We start from the raw sequence: 21,414 nt of genomic DNA on the forward strand, positions 1-21,414 counted from the left end.
CATTTCAGTATATGCTCCATCCAGTACGCCAAAAGAGGCCACCACAGGCCTCCGTAGGTAGTGCTCACTCGATATCACATGTGTGTATGTGCGAGTGCAAGCGGTCTCCCATAACAACAATGGGATACGCAAGGTCACGTGGCGTTGCCGATAGGTGCTGTATCCATAGCTATATACAGCGGTTGCATACTGCTCTCAAATAAAAGATGTCGATTATTTATCCAAAACAATTTCTAAAACGTGGACAGATAACAAAAACTGAATAATAATGCATAGTGCTCAGCATACAAGCTAATTTGATATGAAACGGTAAACGCCCCATTCACATCCAGATATCCAACGGAGACGTTCATAGGATGTCCCCCGGACTGCAAAATGAGGAAGAAAGTCTGTTCCCAGGGACGTCGCACGGACGTAAACGGGACGTTCACGAACATCCCTGGGATATCCAAATGTTAAATTCAGTTCTTCCCCAGGATATCCTTGGGACATATTTGGTTTACTGGGCACCGATCGCATTTTAGATCGGATCTCAATGGTTATGACACGTACCGACGCCTATCAGGGTGACTTCAAACTGAGTCTATTCAATTTTGAGCATTTCAATGTGAGTTCGGTAACACTGACAATTGACGGACATCGAAAACAACTCTCATACGATTGGGGCAATGACCCATACAGAGGAAGCTATTATGATTTCCTATCTCAACTGAATGATAGAAGCGTCGAGCTGCGTTATCTGAATTATAAAACTAATTCATTCATATTGCATTGGAACCTCAGTGCAGACGAGTCCGTTGGCGGCTACTTTAATCCGATACGTAAGGGAAATTGTAGAATTGAACTTAAATTTGCAAAACCATTGCCTCACGCCATGTCGGTTATACTTATAAGTGAGAGCCCCAAGATATTAACAGTCAATGCTGACCTTGCCGTTCATTTGGATTAAATCATGGACGTTCTAGATCTTCAATTATTGTTTTCAACGAACCCTCAAACTGTGAGAATGTATCGAGGAACCTACGCTGTCGACAGAGTTTTGCCACTTCAAGAAGAAGGCTTCATTGTCATTAATACACATCCACACAACGGTCCAGGAGAGCATTGGTTGTTGTACATGATAGATCGAAATGATAGATTCATCTACGTGGACAGCTTTGGTCTACAACCAATTGAAGAGGAACTCCTAGATCTACCTGTTGACGAATATTGTGACAAATGTATACATAGTCTCTACAGCTCCCATTGTGGCCTCTTTGTTTCCGTGTTTGCTTCTCGTCTTTGTAAGAATTATCCACTCAAAAGCATTATGTCATTATTTGACAATAACCTTGTACACAGCGATCTCAAGGTAATAAAAATGACTGGAGAGGAATACCTCATTTTAAAAAAATTCTCTCATTTATTCAATGTACAAGCACTTTAATTGAAGATAATCCTCCAGACTCACTATCTTGCGAGAGCACTATCTTCTTTTCGCTGGACGTTGTAGTGCGAATGCTGAATGTAATAATTCTGAAGGATTGGTCTTCTCAAACCGGCATTGATAAGGGTCGGTGAAATCTGTTCACCATCACGGTAACGTCTTAACAAGTCACATTTCACGGCGACAAACTTTTGTAGTCTCTTCCTTGGTTGTCCGCGTCTTGTTTTGAGTTGATACGGTAAACATCGCAAGATGAGTGTGAAGTTACTCTTAGGTCCGTTGCAATTCAAGTACGAGTTGAAGTTCATCAGGTCCTTATACATCATCCACTGTATAGTCAAGTGAAATCTCTCAGCTGAGTTCATACTCAATCCGACTTGGGTTGGCATCCGAGATATGGTCTGATGTTATGATCTAGCCAGTCTGATGATTTCGTTGAAATCAATCCCCCGCAGCGACATTGTCTCAGATGGTCGCCATTTTGTGTAAAGAAACTTCTGGGTGGTGTCTTCAATGTTTGCACAATGGGCAAGTCGCCTGTCCGAAGACACTCGTAATCTAAAACAAAAATCTCCTTAAAGTTACTGGAAGAGAGGAGAAAAGCTGTAAAACTCACAGTCCTCCATGGAGAGTGAATAGCACTCGTCTGTTTCCATCGCCGATTTGGGAGAGAATGAGATGGAAAGGATGCCTATTGGTTTTCTTAGTATGCCATTGGTTAACGATTTTCTATATACAATTTTCGGGTCCGCCCACATTTACTATAAAATAGTGACCCATGGGTTGTTTTCTCCACCAAGTTCTGCTGCCCTGGTTGCAGTGCTTGTTTCCTTTGCCAAAAATTTGTTTTGGTGTGCTGTCGAGATCTTTGAAGAGTAAGTCTGCTTTTTGATTATTGTTCTTATTTTAATTTCTCTGTTTCTAGTGCCTCGCTGTGGAATCTGTGGGTACGATTGCGTTGAGGAGGTAATTCGTCGTATGGAGGAGGAACCTAACGTTCCAAATTTAGATCCTGCTTTGTTTGATGAAGAGTGGGGTTTAGAATTTGATCAGGTTTTGATGGATGGAGTTATTGATGATAATACGCCGGCAGATGCCGTGCAAAATTCGGATAGCCCAGAGCCTGTTGTGAACGATCTCGCGGAACATGTTTCGGTGGCTCATCCTGGTGTTAGCATACCATACCATTCGTTCTTTGAAACAGCTGCGGCCTTTGAAGGGTACCATGGACGTTACATCCTGTTGGCGTCACCATATGACAACTTTGTCGAGGATCCATTCGAATAACTGGTACATTACCAGCACAATATAGTTTTCATATTACAACAGCGCCCCATACCTTTTAAATTTTATATGCGCGTGAAAGTACTGATGGTAAAGCAAGTTGGCGATTCAATGAGTAGTCATTTTGCTTTTCTAAGTATCATGTCACAAGAAATTGATAGTCTCGCGGATATAATGGTTGCGCTAAATGAAATTATTAGCGAGTTAGCACGCAACCTTGAAAATTATCAGGGTGAAGGTAGCGGTTACGTCTCCCGGGACGTATCCGAAATCGAATTGAATATAAGCACAATTGAAAAAAAGAAGATTGGCTATGACACTGTAATTCCTGCCGAATTGAAAAAAAGAAAGAAAACACTCACAAATGTAAAATGCCCCGACAATGAGTGTTTCAAATACGATACTTTAGCGCTATTGCATCCTAAAAAAATATGGAAATGATTGGAAAACATATCGTAAGTATCTGGTGGATCTCGATTCGAATCCATTGGCACGAGTCAGATGGTGGCCCGACGGTCCGGTATCGTATTCAGAGATTGCAGAATTTGAAGAACGGAATCAAATTGAAGTGTATGTGTACTCATATCAGGATGGGAGTATCCACACTTCCCGTGTTCCACGTCTCGCATTTAACGATAAAGTGCAATTATTGGAATTTGATAATCACTTTTTTGGGATGAAGAATTTCAGTATATTGAATTGTAAGAAAGGTAGATTTTTTTGTGAAAAGTGTACAAGGGGATTTACAACACAGGAAAACCTGGTGTCACATAGGATAGTGTGCAGGAATTTTGAGGAGCTTTTGTTGGAGTTCCCCGAGCCAGGTAAGAATGTTCTAAAATTTGACAAGTTTGGAAGTTTGGTCACATGTTTGCATGTCCATATATTATCAGACTCAATACAGAGGGCGTCCTCGACCCAATATGAATGTGGAAAGTGCCGTGCAGAAGCATGTTATGAGTTCCTACTGCTGCATTCTAATCAGGACCTATGATTCGAAAATACTCGCAACTGAAAAATATTTAGGCCCTGATGCCGCTTCCAGGTGCGTCGACTGCCTGTTACGTTTTCATAACAAGGTGGTCGATATCAGTCGTTGCCCTGTCCCCATTAAACTCACAGACGAAGAAACTCGTAAACATATCGCTGCAACGCACTGTGAGTATTGTGGTGTGTCATTTAGTGTTGACAGGAAAAGGGTTCGTCATCACGATCACAGTCGTGAAAGCAGTGTCAGCAACTTTTTGGCTCCCATTTGTAACGAATGTAACATCAGTTGCAGCAATCACGGCAAAATTCCTGTGCTCATCCACAACCTTTAGTACGACATCAGCTCCTTGTTGCATTGCTTCCATGCTCTGAAGTGGAAACGCCCACCCAAGCTCATCGCGACGAGTTCGGAGAAGATTCGGAATTTTGAATATGGGAATCTCATATTCAGAGACACCACGCAATTTTTAAATAGTTCCCTTTCTTGCTTGGTGGATAGTTTGAATGTGTGGGAAAAAATTGAGGCATTTAAGTGCTTAAAGCAGGTGTATGGTAATGACTTTGCATGTTTAACTAGGAAAGGCGTGTACCCTTATTCTTGGATCAAAAGCTTTCAAGTCTACAATAAAGAATGCCTGCTGGCCAAGGATGGTTTTTATGATGATTTGAATGGAACACACATCAGTGATGATGACTATGCTTTTGCTCGGGAAACATATGATAATTTTGATTGCAAGTCATTGAAAGATTATACATTGATCTATTTGGAATGTGATGTCCTGTTCCTGTTAGATGTCATGCAGCATTTTAGACAGCTTTCTATGAACACATATGGATTGGAAGTGCTTCACTTTGTCAGTCTACCCGGCTTCAGTTGGCAGGCTGCTCTCAAGTATACAAAGGCCGAGATCGAGCTGCTTACAGATGAAGATATGTATCGAACCATCGAGTCTTCTATTAGAGGTGGTATTTGCCAACAAGGATTGAGGTATGCTGCTGCCAATAACAAATATTGTGCAAACTTTGACCCGGAGAAACCGCAAAGTTACATCTCCTATTGGGATGCAAACAGTCTGTATGCCAGTTGCGAAACACTGCCATTGCCTATTGGAAGATTCGAGTGGGTGCCCGAATCCGAATTGAAGAGTTTGGACATCATTAACCATCCTCAGGATGCAGAGTACGGCTACATTTACGTGTGCGACCTCGTCTACCCGCTGGAGCTACACCAGAAGACCAGGTATTTCCCACTAGCTCCAATGAAGCAAAAGGTTGACGAGAGTTGGTTGTCAGAGTATCAGTTGGCTCTAAAAGACCAATTGAATTACAAACCTGCAGCACAGGGTACGTTACTTCTCACTTGTAATGATAAAACAGAGTATGTTGTACATTATCGTTTGTTGGGTCTATATTGCAAGTTAGGTATGCGGGTGAGCAAAATTTATAGAGCGTTGAAATTTCGTCGTTCTTTGGCCCGTACATTGAAATGAACATTAAGCGACACATTGCAGCACAAATGGACTTTGAGAAGCAGATATTGAAGTAAGGTGTAATGCCCTTTATGGAAGGGCACTCCTTCCCCCCAGGCAATTTAGATCAATTAAGATAGCATTCACCAGAGAAGAGGTCCAAAGATATAGCTCATCAAACGACTGCATTAGTTTTTAAATTTTGTCAGAGGACTGTGTGTTGTATGAGATGAAGAAAAGGAAGGTAAAGTGTAGCTTTCCATTACAGATTGTTTTTTTTGTATTTTAGAGTATAGTAAGTCGGTAATGTATGAATTTGTCTATTGCACTCTCTTGGAAAAATTGAATTGCATGTATTCATCATGTATTCAGATACCAATTCTATCATTGGTGTGTTTCATACGTCAGAGTATGAAGAGGAAATCAAAAAGATTGCAGATGATCACCTCGATCTTTCATCCTATCCCATTGATCATCCACTCTATAGCAATAAAAATAAAAAGGCATTGTTCCACTTCAAGGATAAGACTGAAGGTAGGATAATTGACGAGGTGGTTGCTCTGAAAGCAAAAATGTATTCTATCCGATTGAGTGGCGATAGTCAAATTGCTAGAGCAAAACGTGTTAAGAAAAGTATTGCTCGTAGGGAATTGCATAACAATGTATATAAAGATGTTTTTTTTAATAGTGTGAAGGCAAGTCATCCACAAAGGACCATATGTAGTAAGCGCCAACGTATGTATACAGTCGAAACAACTAAGCTTACACTCATGCCCTATGATGATAACAGATACCTTTTTAATGCAATTGAGTCATACCCATATGGAAGCTGTGAAATTGGTAATGAGTAAGTATATTCTTTATTATGTGTATTGTGTTTCTTCTGTTACAGGCCGTGAAGGTTTTTCGGCTGGGTTTTTCTCCTTCACCTGATTGGCATCCCAATTGGCACAATTCCCAGCACAATTGGCTTTAATAAATATATCTCAACTTGATTGGCATTACAATTGATATTAATAAATATATTTTCACTTGTACTTTTTGTGTATGACCCTTCTCTGCATGTCTCTGCATGTTATAAGCGCGCGGACAACCCTCCGCACACGCGCCGCGCGGGTAAAAATACGCGAACGACGGTGTCGCTGCCCTGGTGGCAATGTCTGAGTTTTTCATGCGGTTTCCTATGACATGACTAAGTACTACTTATGCTCAAAAGGAAAACCACAGGCAGGAAACTACACAGCCAGGTTCCGATGTCACGATCCTACGGTTCTGAGGCTGGAACACACACAAACACACAGACGGACAAACACAACACATCCACACGGTATCGGGCTTTTTCATGGATCGTCACTTTTCAACTCTCCGATTTCACAACCAAGGCAGCCCTGCAGGAGACTGGCGATGTTCGCGACAATGTTCATAATATAGCAGGTGCCCACCATAGCTGGAACCAACACCGTGAACTCATTTGGTGACTTACGACACGAATTCAGAGTTCGACCTACTCAAATTTGACAGGCTAGTAGCAGAACAAAGCATTTGTTCTGCTTCAGCAGAAGCAAAGCGGGGAACAATTTTGAGACGCTGGAGCCAAAAGCATGGAGGCAGGAAACACAGGAGCGGCCGTTTCGAAGAGATTTCTGTGGTACCCCTCTGGCTGTCGCCTCTGACAAAACCGCCATTACTTCCTGTCTACCACGTGATCCTCTCTAAAGTTTCGGTTTAGCAATGGTTTGTTGCTCGCGCTGCTTTCCGTGCTTTTATGCTTTTCTAAAGTCGTTTACTCTTAAAATGTGAGCACCATTGCGGAAACAACGTTTTGCTAACGTGTTCTTAGCACAGTTGCGGCTGTCGTTCAAGAGAAAACAACTTTCTCACGGGAATGTTTCATTCGTAGGTGCATACTTGATCGGTTGTTTTGTACCGCTGTCTGTGAGAAAGTCAGCTTGAATCGTTCGTTTGCAAGGTGGCGCTGTGCTACAGCTGCAGATTCACCCGATTTCCTTCATTGTTGCACAAGTTTGATTACTGGCATTTTTTACCACTTCAGCAACAAACAAAAAACGTGGCCACTTCGTCACACAAACGTCGCTGCCACGAATGGTATTTCTAGTCCTGCGTGCTTGTCCTGCAGACCGTGACCGGTCTTGCAATAGAAGGGTAAACCAAGAGTACACTTTCGAGCACACACAAATAAAACTGGACGCGCGGCGCTCATCACAAGGCAGATACTGAGCGTCTGAGCTGCAATCACGAACACCTCCCGTCGTCTGGTTAGGCAGCTGGCCTGCGCATGCTCCTGGGGTCAGGTGAGCGGTCACATGGTAGACAGGAGCATCCCAGAGTGCAATGCAAGGCTGGCATTCCCGTCCCCATGGCAAAAACTTGGAAGGGCCGCTCCTGTGTTTCCTTCGTCCATGGCCAAAAGCTTTCGCTGCTCTGAGGCTATCGTGCCTGTCGACCAATCAGAGACGATTTATTTTGAAAGTTTGAACCAGAAGCGTTTGTATCGCAAAAGTTGATTTTTACGGCTTTATCTTTACACCGTCGATTTTTTCGTGATTTGTTTTGAGGAGTTTATTCACGAAGTTTACTTTGCGAAGTGTAAACCAGAGTGATCCAGTAGCGGTCTACTAACAATTTAGTTTTAATGCATGTAAGCTATCGATTTTGCGTATCATGTACTAAAACGAAAACGCTACGAAAACGAATTCGGTCAAAGGCACTTCACACTTGTTACTCTGTTTTCACCGCATTATGTACTCCAGTTTCTTCTTCGTGTCATCATAAGTTCAATGCAATGCTCTATTACAAATTGTGCCTGTTACGGTCACTTCACGCCACCGCTAAGAAACTTTGCCGAGTGCCATCCCCCCCAAGGTAAAAACCAAGAACAACAAGTAGAAAGCCAAAGAATGCTCAATTTCAGAACATTTGGAGGGGACAATAGAGTGACCTTCGCGCAAGTTTGCACTAAGTGCATGTGACCTATGATATGATACGAATGGTGACAAAAGTGATAAAAACCGGGACCTTGTAGTGCCTGTTAAAAGCGATAAAATACCCCAGTTTCGGGTTTGTGATAAGGAAGAGTTGTGTTGTTGGAAACCTTGTCTTCCAATACGCTACGACAGTATGTCCCTGCGCATGACAGAAAGAAAAGGTTGGAGAAAGCACGTGACAAAGCGTCTGTTCACTGAGAAAACAGCAGAGCCGAAGCCATGTGGATCTCACGTGTAGTTCTTTTGGTACCTTGTTTAAGTGCAATACTTTAATTGCAATTTAATTAAGAGCAATATAGAGGAAGACTGCTCTACGTGCACGACGGGAAAGGGGAAAGCTGAGGGGCTGCGCGAATGGCTGACCTACTTGCATAACGTTATAAGGGTGCTTCTTTGCCAAATAAAATTTCTGTTTGCCAGTCAGTGCTCTTCCTGTTCGTCTCTTCTTTGTGTCCCCTCCACTGGGGTATTTTATCGTTTTTAACACAAATGATGGTCAGTAAACCCTGCTCCAATAAGCCTGAGAATCAAAGACAAAAGGAAGAGATACGTAATCTGAAACGGTGGTGATAAGGTGGTAGGGATCAACGGACGTCATATCAAAGTCTCGTTTCATCGAGCCAAGAGTGAAGTCACCCAAACGCCAGCAGATGGACTGGAAATTAGAGCATTGCAAGGAGGGGCCCGGGCTTACCCGAAAGCCCGAGCCCGGCCTGGCCCACGGGCCTCGACGGGTATAGCATTCTTTTTGCGGACCCGGCATGGGATCGGGCTCGACATTATGGGCCGAGGCCCGTACATTACGAGGCCTAGGTTGGGCTCAAGCATGTGTTACCCCACTATTAGTGAGCTGCGGTCAATTTTAAAGGCGACTACGCTGGGCCGGGCCGAGGTAATTTCAGGCTTCGGCCGGACCTAGGCTGAGTGCTTTACTGGAAATCGACATTTCTTAATGATTGCGGGCGCTTGATGCGTTTTACGAAATGCAGTGAGCATAATATAGGGTTGCTATTGATAGCACGAAATAAGAGACTACAACTTGGCCGCAACAACAGTCCTCGTATACGCCCACGTGAAGAGTACACTTTGTAATCAGTGAGAAGCAGGGGAAAAACACAGGTTTTCCCACCCGTCCTATAAGTACTGTAATGATTAATCCACGTGCAAAGCTGTCTGTGTGGCGTGTGCATTACTTATTATGACATTTTGATTAAAAATGCGTGGGAAGGCCTGCAGGTGCGAACAAGAACACAATGTTAAGGATGAACAAGTAAAATTAAAAAAAGAAAAACAGGAATTTCGACCCCCCTTCCCCTTGTAAAGCTAGCGATTAAAGATTCTTTCTCTACTATTGCTCCTTTGCCAAGTACATCGGAAGGTGGCGAAGTAGGTCGGCATGCAATGGAAAGGGGTCTATTTTTCACACGCTAAGCGTACAGGCGAGAGGTCAGCATTGCAGCTATTAAGGCAAAATAGAACAGGAATTGATTATCCCATAGTGCCAGTACTGTATTAATAAGCCCTTCAGGAAGAAAACTCTGACGCTCTCGTCTGCTGTTATTCTCGGAGCTCTCCTTGTAAAAGAAAAAGAAGTAATACGAAAACGCAATGGATCGCAGATCGAACCAACGAACGCCAATACCGACATCTACAACACTGATCCAGCAACACATCAGGTTATCATACAGAGGGATCAAGACGCAAATGCTTCGGAAGCCACATTGAACCCGTCATCACTTCTTTCGTCGTGGGAGAAAACTGGAACATCCTACTGTTGCGCACAAATTTGTAAAGCGTAGAAGACAGGTTCAGCTTTCATGCCTGACATGGACACTTTCTGAGGAACCCGTTGTTTTCGCGAAATAGAAGCAAACAGGCACGCCAATGCATTCTGCCATGAATCCAACACGACGAAAATAAGTGCCCCAGGAAAAAACAAAAACTATGACGCTTTTGCGATTCCATTCCACTTCCACACTATCGAGGGACATCTCATAAAAATACCTAAGTGTGGACACTTCTTTGTAAAGCTCGGGGTCAACCGATATTCTAACATAACTAGGCGGAATGCATTGCTTCAGTGGTGGGCAGGGAGTACGCAGGTCAAGCCAAGGGGGTGTCCCGCAATTTTGGGAGCGGAACCGAAAACAACCCGGTTTCGTTGTTGTGGTAAGTGGTACCAACAAAAATCTTTACGATGTGTGGGTGAAATAGTACATGAAAACTATTATCCTTTCGCTGCGCCCAATATCTTATCGAACGCGGTTTCATCGTACGCCGTTCCATCAAAACACAACGGGGGTTTAATCGAGTGGCTTTTGCATTCATGTTTTTACAAGAAATATTCCCCACAAGCTTATACCCTAGACAGAAGGCAAACTTAAGGCTGTAAACGGAAGGGCCGTAACTACACCGGTAGTCCAACCGTCATCTTGGATGACTCCTTTTGTGACTTTTGGTACTCCTTTTTTGTGAAACTTATGCAGTGGCAGAATTATCACAAAAATGGCGTAAGCCTCACGTATTCGACAGATCAGGGGAGAAAGCGATGATATTCGAGGTGATGGTTGGTCTACCGGTGTAGTTACGGCCGTTCCGTTTACGGCCTTAAGTTAGCCGTGTGACTAGGGTATCATTCAATGTAGTTTTTGTTGTTTGGTAATATCTACAGCAGTAATAATTCATGGTACTTTAATTAGTGTTGCACATTAGAATTTTTTAACTGCTACTGTTATTAATTATTTATAGTTATTTAGCTAATTAGTAAATTCATAATTTTATAGAACCGAAGTGTAACCTGGAGAGTGCGTTTTAGAGTGTGTTAAGATTTTCCAGCAGCGTACTACTCCCGTAGGGTTCTGGGGCATTTCATCGAACGCCGTTTCATCCTATAATATTTTACTCATGTTTACGTAAACCTAACCCATTCTAACCGAACCTCGTCTCACCTGACCTAACTGACTGAATAACATAACCGAATCTAACTTACCATTTCATTCGGGGACCTTTCCCTCGGGGAAATCCCAAAATTCGATGAAACGGCTTTCGATGAAATGGACGACACCGGTGCACTGCAATAGCAGAACTCTCACGCGTGCTGCAAAAGAAGGAGGCCCACTTTAACTCTTGACCCGTGCTCTTTGGACTTCATTTCTCAGTGTTAAGATGAGCTTCTCTCTCTCTCTCTCCTTTTCAAATTCTGGAATAAGTATTTCTCAACACGTTCTAAAACTTTCTGAAAGTTAACTAATCGATTATGCCAATTAGGTAATTTTCAGAGATGGCAAATAACTACTTTTTTGTATTTTCACTACAACCCTCAGTTGGCTCGCGACACAAACCCCCAATTATTACTATTATCACTACAACTACTCACTACACCTTGTAGTTTAGAAAAAAAGAACAAACCCGAAAATAATAATAATAAGGTGTTGCTCTTTCGCCCCCCTGAAAGTGCCAACCACAAAAGATACATAAAAAAAAACACACATGTATTTGCTGTTACGATGTCACGTTACATTGCAACGGGGTCATTCCAGGCCAAATCGCCTAAAGGTCGTGCTCGACCCCCCTCATTTTTGCTTCCAAAAATTATCATGGACTCATTATTGCAAATAAAGATATTTTCCCGAGTTTTACTGGACAATGTTGAACCGTTGTCGATTTAGGCGGGGTCAAAGTTCGTCAGAATCGCGAAAACCATGCTACGAACAAAGTTACCTACCGAGCACGGTTTTGCGTCTAGGTGGACTTTAGTGACATAGAATGAAAAAACGTGTCCCGAAAATTGTGCCAATATCAAGTTCTTCCCTCGTGTTTGATTTTCGGCCAAGGAAACAGGCCTGCTTTTTGGCGCTATTTCTTACAACTTTGCGCCCTGCTAATGGCACTTTTCGCACAAGCTGGAAGGAACAAAAAAATTCAGCTTGTTCTGGACCTTCCATACTTCAAACTCACATGTTTTGAAGGCCGATCACACAATACTTTTTGCTCCATTTAACCCAAATACCGTACTTTTGTCAGGTTGGCCGTTTGGAACGCCATTTTTGAAAATGAAGCGGTCGGCCGAGAACAATCGAAATAGATGGAGACGACAGATCAATATCTGTACTACATCATATAAAAAATTGAGAAGGTACTTTTTGATGAGAGCGAGAAAATATTTCTTATGTCCCATATGGTTACGCGAGGGCCGCACGAGACGGTTCCCTGTGAGGCACGGGAACAGATCGCGTGCCTAGGTTTCACAAGCCGCGTCCTGCGGCCAGATATGGGAATGTCCACGTTTTTGCTAGCCCTTTTGTTAGTACACTGTGTAGTTTTTATTGTTATCAGTGCATTGGTAAGTATTGTTAGTCGTGTTTCTCAGAGTCTGTCATTCGCGGCGTTTTAAAGTGGTAGTCATGAGAAACGACAGCGACGCTGTCACACTCACAAGGAACATTATGAGCAAGCCATACTACCCCTTCAAATGCGCGTTTCTTATGATTAATAGCAACGCAGGTCACGTTGTGAGCGGATGGCGTTTGGTGCATTGTAGCGTCCAAAAACCAGTGTTGTGCGTAGCGACGCTTCTGTAATCGCTATTTTTTTCAGCAGCGGAGGTGTAATTCCGCTGCATTTGTTATTTGTAGTGGGAAAGTAATTTCCGCTCCAATTTTGTGTAGCGGAACCGCCTCCGCTACCGCTACTTTTAAGGGAGAAAATAAAATAAATTAGACGGTAGTCTCTAGCGCCTTAAGGTGATTTTGCTACATGCTCCGTATCGTATTCAACTGCGAAACCGGAAACGATACGTGATATTCACTTTAGGTTCGACCGATTCACGTCAGACCTCCAAATCGCTGCTGTCTTAATTCCGAGGTTCAAGCTCTCATGGCTCACGGATGAAAACCAACGAAAGGAAGTAACCAGCTTGACCGTAAATAAAATGTTAAGGCGTTCGGTCGCCTCAAGTGAGCGCGCCGAGGAATCCACGAACGAGCTCCATTTCTTTTCTTTTAGGGAGTCAACATCTAGATCCAGCTGATCTTGAGCTTACTCAGATAACTTTAATTTGACATCGCTAAAGCAGGGTTACCCAAGGGTGCACGGGGCGTTCCTCAAGCCGAGTATCGACGTTCCGTCAAGACGTCTGCCGAACGACTTTTCAGTGTGTAGAGGAGGTGGTGTTCCTCTACATGAGTCCTGACCGGCGATGATGGAATGTCCCAGCGGCAGTGTTGCGGATTTGGCCGCTCAAATCGGATTTAAATCAAATCCGCATTTTTTCTGAAGGTAGTAAATCAAATCCAAATCAAGTCCGGATTTAATTTTGACACGTTAAATCAAATCCTTTTAAATCCGGATTTGTTTTTCCGGACCTAAATCAAATCCGCTTTTAAATCCGGATTTATCGAATCTTTTGACAAATCCGGGAGCCAAAATTCGTGCAGTAGCATTACTAGATTACTTCTATACACGAGTCTACAAATTACTAATATTGCACGTATTCACTAAACAACGCTTAAATAACAGCGTGCCGTGGCACAAAGAGCAATGAATTTCGTCTGATTGACGAGGATATAAAGGGCCAACCTATCAATCCGCTGGCCGGAATTTTATTCATATTTTAGGACATAAATTTTTAAGTTTACAAAGACATTTTCGGTCACGCCTGCACGGCATCTACAAGACTATCTGACACCACGTATCTGCCTGTGTCAGGGGCGGATCCAGACGCTCGGTTCGGGACGGGGGCGGTTTCTTTGTCGGACATGTGTAGTGGGGGAGGGGGAGAGGGAAATTCAATGTATAAACTGACGTTGGCGGATCCAGACGCTTGTTTTTTTGTTTTTTTGTGGGGGGGGGGGGTGGCTTCTTTGTTGGAGCGCGTAGTGGGGGAGTGGGGAGAGGGAAATTCAAGGTATAAACTGACGTTTTTTTCGGGGGGCGATTGGGCGGAGCAATTTGGCGAGTTGCTTGTACTTACAGTCGTCTGCTCGCTCTACCACAGTAGCTATACGTATAAATTATATCTATACCATTCGATAGAGAATGAGTTAGAGGTTCTAATGAATCTACCTTCAAGGGAATGCGTGTAACCTCTCATGAACAAGAAAAGTTCGAAATCGTACATTTTTCGCCGGAAGTGCTGTTTTCTGGATTTTTTTTCGTAGCGCCCCTTTAAAGTAGGAGTTTTTTCGCGTGCTGCCTTGAACCCATAGTTTTTATCAGCCAAATTGGAAGGCTGTGGTAAAACAAGAAGCGCGTTGCTATGAGGTCAAAGTTGGCAAAAATTCGAACCAACATTCGCCGCCGCAACCTTCCGCCTCTCCATATTGGAAACGGTTCATCGGATGAAGCTCGAAATTGTTGCATTTGTCATCAATGAAGATGCTATCTAACATATAGTTTTTTCATGGAAATTAAAAATTGTCAATTTCCCACCCTTGTCGATTTAAAATGGAACTACCCAAGAGTGTACAGAAGGCGACCTCACTGTGTCACCTCTAGCGTTCGCACGCCCCGTGCGGGCAACGGGCATGCCGCGCGTGCTCCCTCTTAAAGGTTGAAGACGCGCAGCCATTTCTGATCGTTGGGATCGCTGAATGTGGATGTTGTATTTCACGCGCGACCAGCCGCCGTACGATTAGCTGAAAGCTAACACCGGCCGCGTTTTGGAGGGCATAAGTACTTCCCCCAGAACTAGGCAGTCCCGAGCATTGCCCGAGCTCAGAGCTGCGTCGGCCTGCAGTGTGATAGCATTAGATTCCTCCTCACGAAAAACACTCGTCCTGCGTCATTTAATTCCCCGTTGGCTCAGACGGCTCTCCTCGCCTGCGCGTAGCCGACAGCTGGCTACTCCGCCGCGCGGAATTGCGCAATGCCAGTGGAAGAGGGGCGCAAAGGGAAGCCCAACGAAAATACATGTAATGAATGAATGATGGGAGTTGAGTTGAAGGCACCAGAATGAAAATAGTAAAAATTTATCGAAAATCAGCCGCACTTTCTGTTGCATTGCCAACACGTAATTCGTTAAGTGCCTCTAAATTTTTGTGTTACACCAAGCTAGAAAAAGTGATACTGATAAAAGTGTATTGGATCGTAGATGACTAGCTCACTCTGGGAAGGGCGGTGCACAACCCCCATCTCCATCATCACGTATCGTGTTGGAGTTGACTCGGGCTTCACAGGGCATGAACGGTGTGGAGTTGGTAGGTATGGTACACCTTCCCAAAAGCGGATTTTTGGGTCAGGAACCTCCTCGTCATTTAGCACCGGGCGAACGCGCCTGAGTGAAGGAATTCCTATCGCGGGCCTAGGCTCAGCTACGCCCAAAAACACTCGCGTGCGTCGATTTCTACCATCAGTACTCAAAAAACCACAGGTCGTTGGTTACTATACCCTGGGGGTCACAATTAAATGGATCGTTAATAAATCGTGGGACATGTTACTAATACTTATACTGAACATGTAGCCCATGGGTCTATTTTAATGCTGACGTTTCGGGGCTTTGTAAAAAAAATTTCTCGCGCAGTTCAGACTGTTGTAATCAAGGGGAAAAAAAGGGTATGCGAGGAAGAGTGGCACATCTTGCCATGATTGTCCGTGGGAGCAGGAAAGGCTTGCCTTCCCGAAATCACCAAATGATAGGATGTGATATATTTATTGTTCGTTTTTACTTTGTTTTGACGTGAATGCGTGTACCTATACAGGGTGTTCAAAATTAAGCTTTCACGAGCGCTACACAAACACAGCGATGACAGGAAACCGGATGATAACTTTACGCTACTTGTGTAAGAAACAGGTGCTGCTAATTATGTAGCACCTGTTTCTTACTCAAGGAACAGAAAAAGTAGTACCCGTTTTCTTTTGTTCGCCTATTTATAAAATGCTAGTGAAAGCTTAATTTTGAACACCTGTATGCGTTCAATATGGCACCCTGATGGCGAAGACCAAGAATTTCGCGACATGCTTTGGCAAGCTTGAAACGGGTCGTGCTTGAAGACTCAGCTAGGGGTCCACGGGAAAGGTGCCGTCCAATCGACAGAATAACGTTAACTGCGTTCAAAGAACTGCACCTGGTGTTCCCTCGGTGCTGTGAGAGGAAGTGATTGGAACAAAACGGCTACTCCTGTCGCTCTGGAGAGAGGACGCCGCTAGTGCGTGTGCAGATTTCAGACAAGGTCACATCGATTCGCGTAGAATGCGAAACGGCGCTTCGCTCAATTTCAAGTCCATGCATTTTGTGAGGGAGCTTGGCGAAATCCACGCGCAAATCCGCTGAAAAAGGGGCGATTCAATCCAAATCCAAATCATTCGTGGAAAATGCGATTGAATCCAAATCCAAATCATACCTGGTATATGCGATTGAATTCAAATCCAAATCATTAGTGGAAAATGCGATTCAATCCAAATCCAAATCCTGCCCATATCATTTTGCGCAAATCAAATCGCAAATCAAATCCGCCAGCCTTGCGGTGGATTTAAATCCGGATTTAAATCAAATCCACGGATTTAAATCCGCAACACTGCCCAGCGGGCAGATGGACGTGGCCTCACGCTAGGACGGTGCCGGTAGAACTAGCTGCCAGGCGCAGCAGCGCGTGGCAGCAGAGGCGCGTCGTCGTCGTCTACGGGCCGCCACATCACTCCCCCCCTCAGACGCGGAGCGGTACATGCGGTTGAAGTCCGCGTAGAAACCATGAAGGGGAGAATGAGAATGACTCGTCGATGGTAGACGACTGGACAGACGGCTTGTGATTGTGGCTGTTGATGCAGCAGAAGCGGGATGGCGGGAACAAGAGCGCTGCGATCCGGGCGGGTTCCAGTGATGAGATGTGAATGCTGAGTGCTTGACTGCTTGAGTGGTTGCCGACTGTGTTGATCGGCACTGAGTACGTTGTTCTGCGTTGAGTGATCGTTGCTGCGTTGCTTGTTGCTGAGTATTGCTGAGTAAGTGCGCTGAGTGATCGTTGCTGAGAGCTGATGATTGTTGGGTGAGTGCGTTGCTGAGTGGGCGACAGTACCGCGACCGGTACGTAAGCGTGGATGCTGTTTGTCGCCAGAGCAGTGCCGGGAAGGACCGTCATGAAGCAGGTGGAGACCGTAAACTGAGCTTGCTGGTGGTCTCCCTGTGGGTCCCCGGTGGAACAGTGGTCCCGGTGCGCCTTGTTTGCTAGAGGGTGGTTCGCTGCGGGATTGCCCAAAAAGTTAGGATGTTGAGTGGCCGAATTACGCCCGACCATGGTGTTCGTTGTTCGGGTCACCAAATGTAGAGGAAGTGGTGTCCCTCTACATGAGTCCTGACCGGCGATGATGGAATGTCCCAGCGGGCAGATGGACGTGGACTCACGCTAGGACGGTGCCGGTAGAACTGGCTGCCAGGCGCAGTAGCGCGTGGCAGCAGAGGCGCGTCGTCGTCGTCTACGGGCCGCCACAGGTGTTTGCGCCGATACGTTCATCAAGAAACGTGTTAAGCCCGAATCCCATAACAAGCGACACGCGGCAGATACACGCGAGAAGCAACAAAATCGACGTCACTGCCGCCACACGAGCGTCAAAAAAGCTTTGTCGCGGCTCAATATTTCTGCATCTACTCCCAGTAGATATTTGTAGCATGTCGCTGAGTTCGTTGCCTGTTGCTTGACAAAACCAGCTAGATTTGGCGGCGTGAAACAAGAAGTGAACGCGTGGGCAAGGGAGAGGGTGGAGAGGGCAACCAACAAAACTAGCAGACGAAGAAGTGGGCGGGGCGTTTGGTACTTCAACCGCAGCGCCACTGCGTTACGGCGAATATTACATAGCAACTTCATTACAATTTCTCCTCGTTTTGACGAATGAAATACTATTTTTGGTATATTTATGGCAATTTATAACTTAGCTCAAATAAAATAAGCATTGCTTCTCCAAAAACATCATTTCTCGGTGACGAAATGTCGCTGCTCAAATGGACCAGGAAGTCGCGCCATGACCAGACGCGACAGCGACAAATTCTGCAGCGCGTCGCGTGTCGCTTGTTATGGGGTCCGCGCTTTAGGCTCAGTGACGGGAACTTTGAGCGGCAACTGCTCTTAAAGTTGAATGCAAGTGTGTAATGACTTTTTCAGAAATTACTGATCGCAAGAAATAAAGTATGAGCAAGAGCACATACATTTGAATGTTTCGAATCACATATTCAAAGGCCTTCGGCGAGAAAGTAGCGGAAAGGTAATTGCGCTACATTTTTTTCGGTAGCGGTAGCGGTATCGCGCTACGTTCGTAAATTTGTAGCGCCGCTAGAATCGCGCTACTTTTAAATAAGGTAGCGGGTAGCGGTATTTCGCTACCTAAATTGAGTAGCGGGCACAACACTGCCAAAAACGCGCTCGTGCATCCACGCAACCTTTAACACATGGCCTTGAAATCGGCTTGGGAGAGCTCGTCCTCGGCTCAGCTGATCAGTTTATGATAGTCTTTCTCACATGTGATGCATGCCAGGTAACCAAAAAGGTTGTTATTCCTCCAAGTTTCTTGCTGCAGTCGTTGTGTTGAACAATGGCCGAAATAGGGACGTCAGCAAATGCGCGCGTGCAAAATGAAGGACTGCGGTATGAAAGTGCGTGGCACGGACGGAAACTTCAGTCGGAGCAGCGTTCAAGACCTACCTTTCGCCGTACAGAGGAAATTGTAGTGGTCACTTTTAATGAGATACCCTACCAATGGTCGCTTTTGCTTTTTAACGTTAGAAAAGGGATATGTAGATGCTCTTAGTTGAAACTGTTAGAATCGCGAAAATAAAATATGTAGACTGTCTGAACTGCAAATAAACCGTTTTTATCATTCCAGCCTGCTTGGGTGATCATCAGCAGCCACCTGTTCGGTCTGGATAGATTAGCAAGCACCACATGAACGTCTCGGGCTAGTACGCGGTAGTATAGCGTAGATGTGACTTAGCTGTATGTAATGTCTGTTGTGGTCCTATATAACGGATAGGAAAACTTCACCACACGGAAAAACTTTATTCGCCGAACCAAGCCTCGCGACCCACCCGTGCGTCGTTCAGTGTAAGTATAGTATGTAGAGTGGGTGGGATATGAAAAATATTTTCTCGCCTTTATCAAAAATCATTTATTCATCTTTATCAGTTTCGCTGGCCGAAAATTAAACACAAGGGAAGAACTTGATATTGGCAGAATGTTAGGGCCACGCTCTTTCATTCTATGTCACTAAAGTCCACCTAGACGCAGAACCGTGCTCAGTAGGTAACTTTTTTCGTAGCATGGTTTTCGCGATTCTGACGAACTTTGACCCCGCCTAAATCGACAACGGTTCAACATTGTCCAGGAAAACTCGGGAAAATATCTGTATTTGCAATAAGGAGTCCATGATAATTTTTGGAAGCAAAACTGAGGGGGGTCGAGCACAACCTTTGGGTGATTTGGCCTGGAATGATCAAATGTGCCTCCACATTTTTATTTGAACCTATATCGATTTCACCAAAAAGCATTCGGGTGAAGCTTTTTGGTAGTTCTAGCAAAATGTGAAAACAGACATCCTATATTTAATGTCTATCACGGAAAAAGGCGTGTCTGAGCAATTGCTGACGTCAAATGCAAAATTTGTATTTAGTGCTCCCCTTCCTTTTATTTTTGTACCCTAAATTTTCACCTTTACCGTTTTAACGTTTACTTTTAACGGATTTCGTTTAACTGATACGAGCACGCTTTTTTAGATAACATATATGAAAACGAATTTCGCTATGGCCAGCAAAGGGCCAATGCTTGTAGCTTACGTATTACACAGCCTGCAGACCTTCGAGGTAACCTGAGCTTTGTTAACCTCCTAATAAATTCTGTATGAAATTATATTTCAAATCCAGTGCTCTGATTCTCAACACAGTCTTGCATAGCAAGACCCTTTCCTTTATTTTTCCACACGCGCTCCGAGATGTCCGTACCGCGATGTCCCGCAAAGAAAAGTCTGTCGCCAGTGTGGGCTATGTGGCCATAGGCGCCGACTGCGGGGGGGGGGGGGGGGTCGCCTCCCCCGGGAAGTCCCGCTAAGAGACTGACACCAACCGTTGGGGCTCGGCGCGCCCGGGTCAAAAGAGCGAAGAGGTACCAACCCTAAAAATGCATCTTGCAATTTGTAAAATATGTATCCGCCCACCATACTCATTATCACAGTAGAAGGTGAGGCGAAGAAACACAGAGGATGACACAACACATGGCCTGAATTTCGCCCTAAGCAATCAGACCAATGAAACGAAGCAGTCGAAAAGGTACCAGCAGCTGCCAGTGAGGTGTAACGGTAGGGTCTTCGGAACGCATATCCGTTGGGAGCAGGTTCAAGTCCCGCTGCTCCATTTCATTGACCATACCCATTATATTGCTCGCATTTCGGGTCAAACACTGAGGAGTCAATGCATTTTGTTCCTTTTGCACTCAGTTTTCAAAGGCGTAACGCCTTCGGTTGTGCACATGTTCACTGGTTACGTTCTCTCTGTTTTTTCTTTTTTCTTTTGTTTTTTTCTGTTCTTCCTTCCTCTTATTTCTATACCAGTTCTGCATACAACATAGGATCCCGCCAGAGTGTGATTCTGCAGCTGTAGTTTTGTGTTCTTCATTTTTCTTTTCCTTTTCTTTCCTTCTTTTTGTTTTCTTTTGCGTTCTGCTTTTCTTTGCCTTTTTTGTCTTCCCCCTTTCACTTTCTTTTGGAATAACAAGCCGACATCCATCTGGCTTACCTTTTCTTTCTTTTTTTTTTTCTTAATAAACATATGTTGTTTATTACACTTGTTATTCCTTGGAGCGTGCGACTGTCAGAAATTCTGGAGAGGGATCCGTGACCGGTACGCCCGGGAACTGAGAGCCTCGGAAGCCAAGCGGAGCGGCATGGGCGCAGGGGAGGTTTGCCAATCGAGTTGGCCACTGTTTAGGAGCCTCGAATTTTTAAAAGAATTTATCAGACCGCGCAGGTAAGGAATCAATCAATGTATTGTGCAGCTGGGCAATGTTGTATATGTACGGTATGTATCGTCTATATCACATGCGTTGCGGAAGGGCATATACGTCGTGAAAAGATTTCGAAAGCAGAAGTGGACAACATATTTGTTGCGGTGGTTAAAACTGCAAACGTGCAAAGTGATCTTATACAGCTACCGTTATCCTTTCCTTTCTGTTGAGTTATTGGCTTGCTGTATTACGGAGACAAGAATTGCTCAATCCATGCTGTGTAAAGTATTTTCATTTACCTTACTGCTCATGCCTTATTATGC

This window comes from Ornithodoros turicata, chromosome 3 (genome assembly GCF_037126465.1).
Source record: "Ornithodoros turicata isolate Travis chromosome 3, ASM3712646v1, whole genome shotgun sequence".
In the NCBI taxonomy this organism is placed as follows: Eukaryota; Metazoa; Arthropoda; class Arachnida; order Ixodida; family Argasidae; genus Ornithodoros; species Ornithodoros turicata.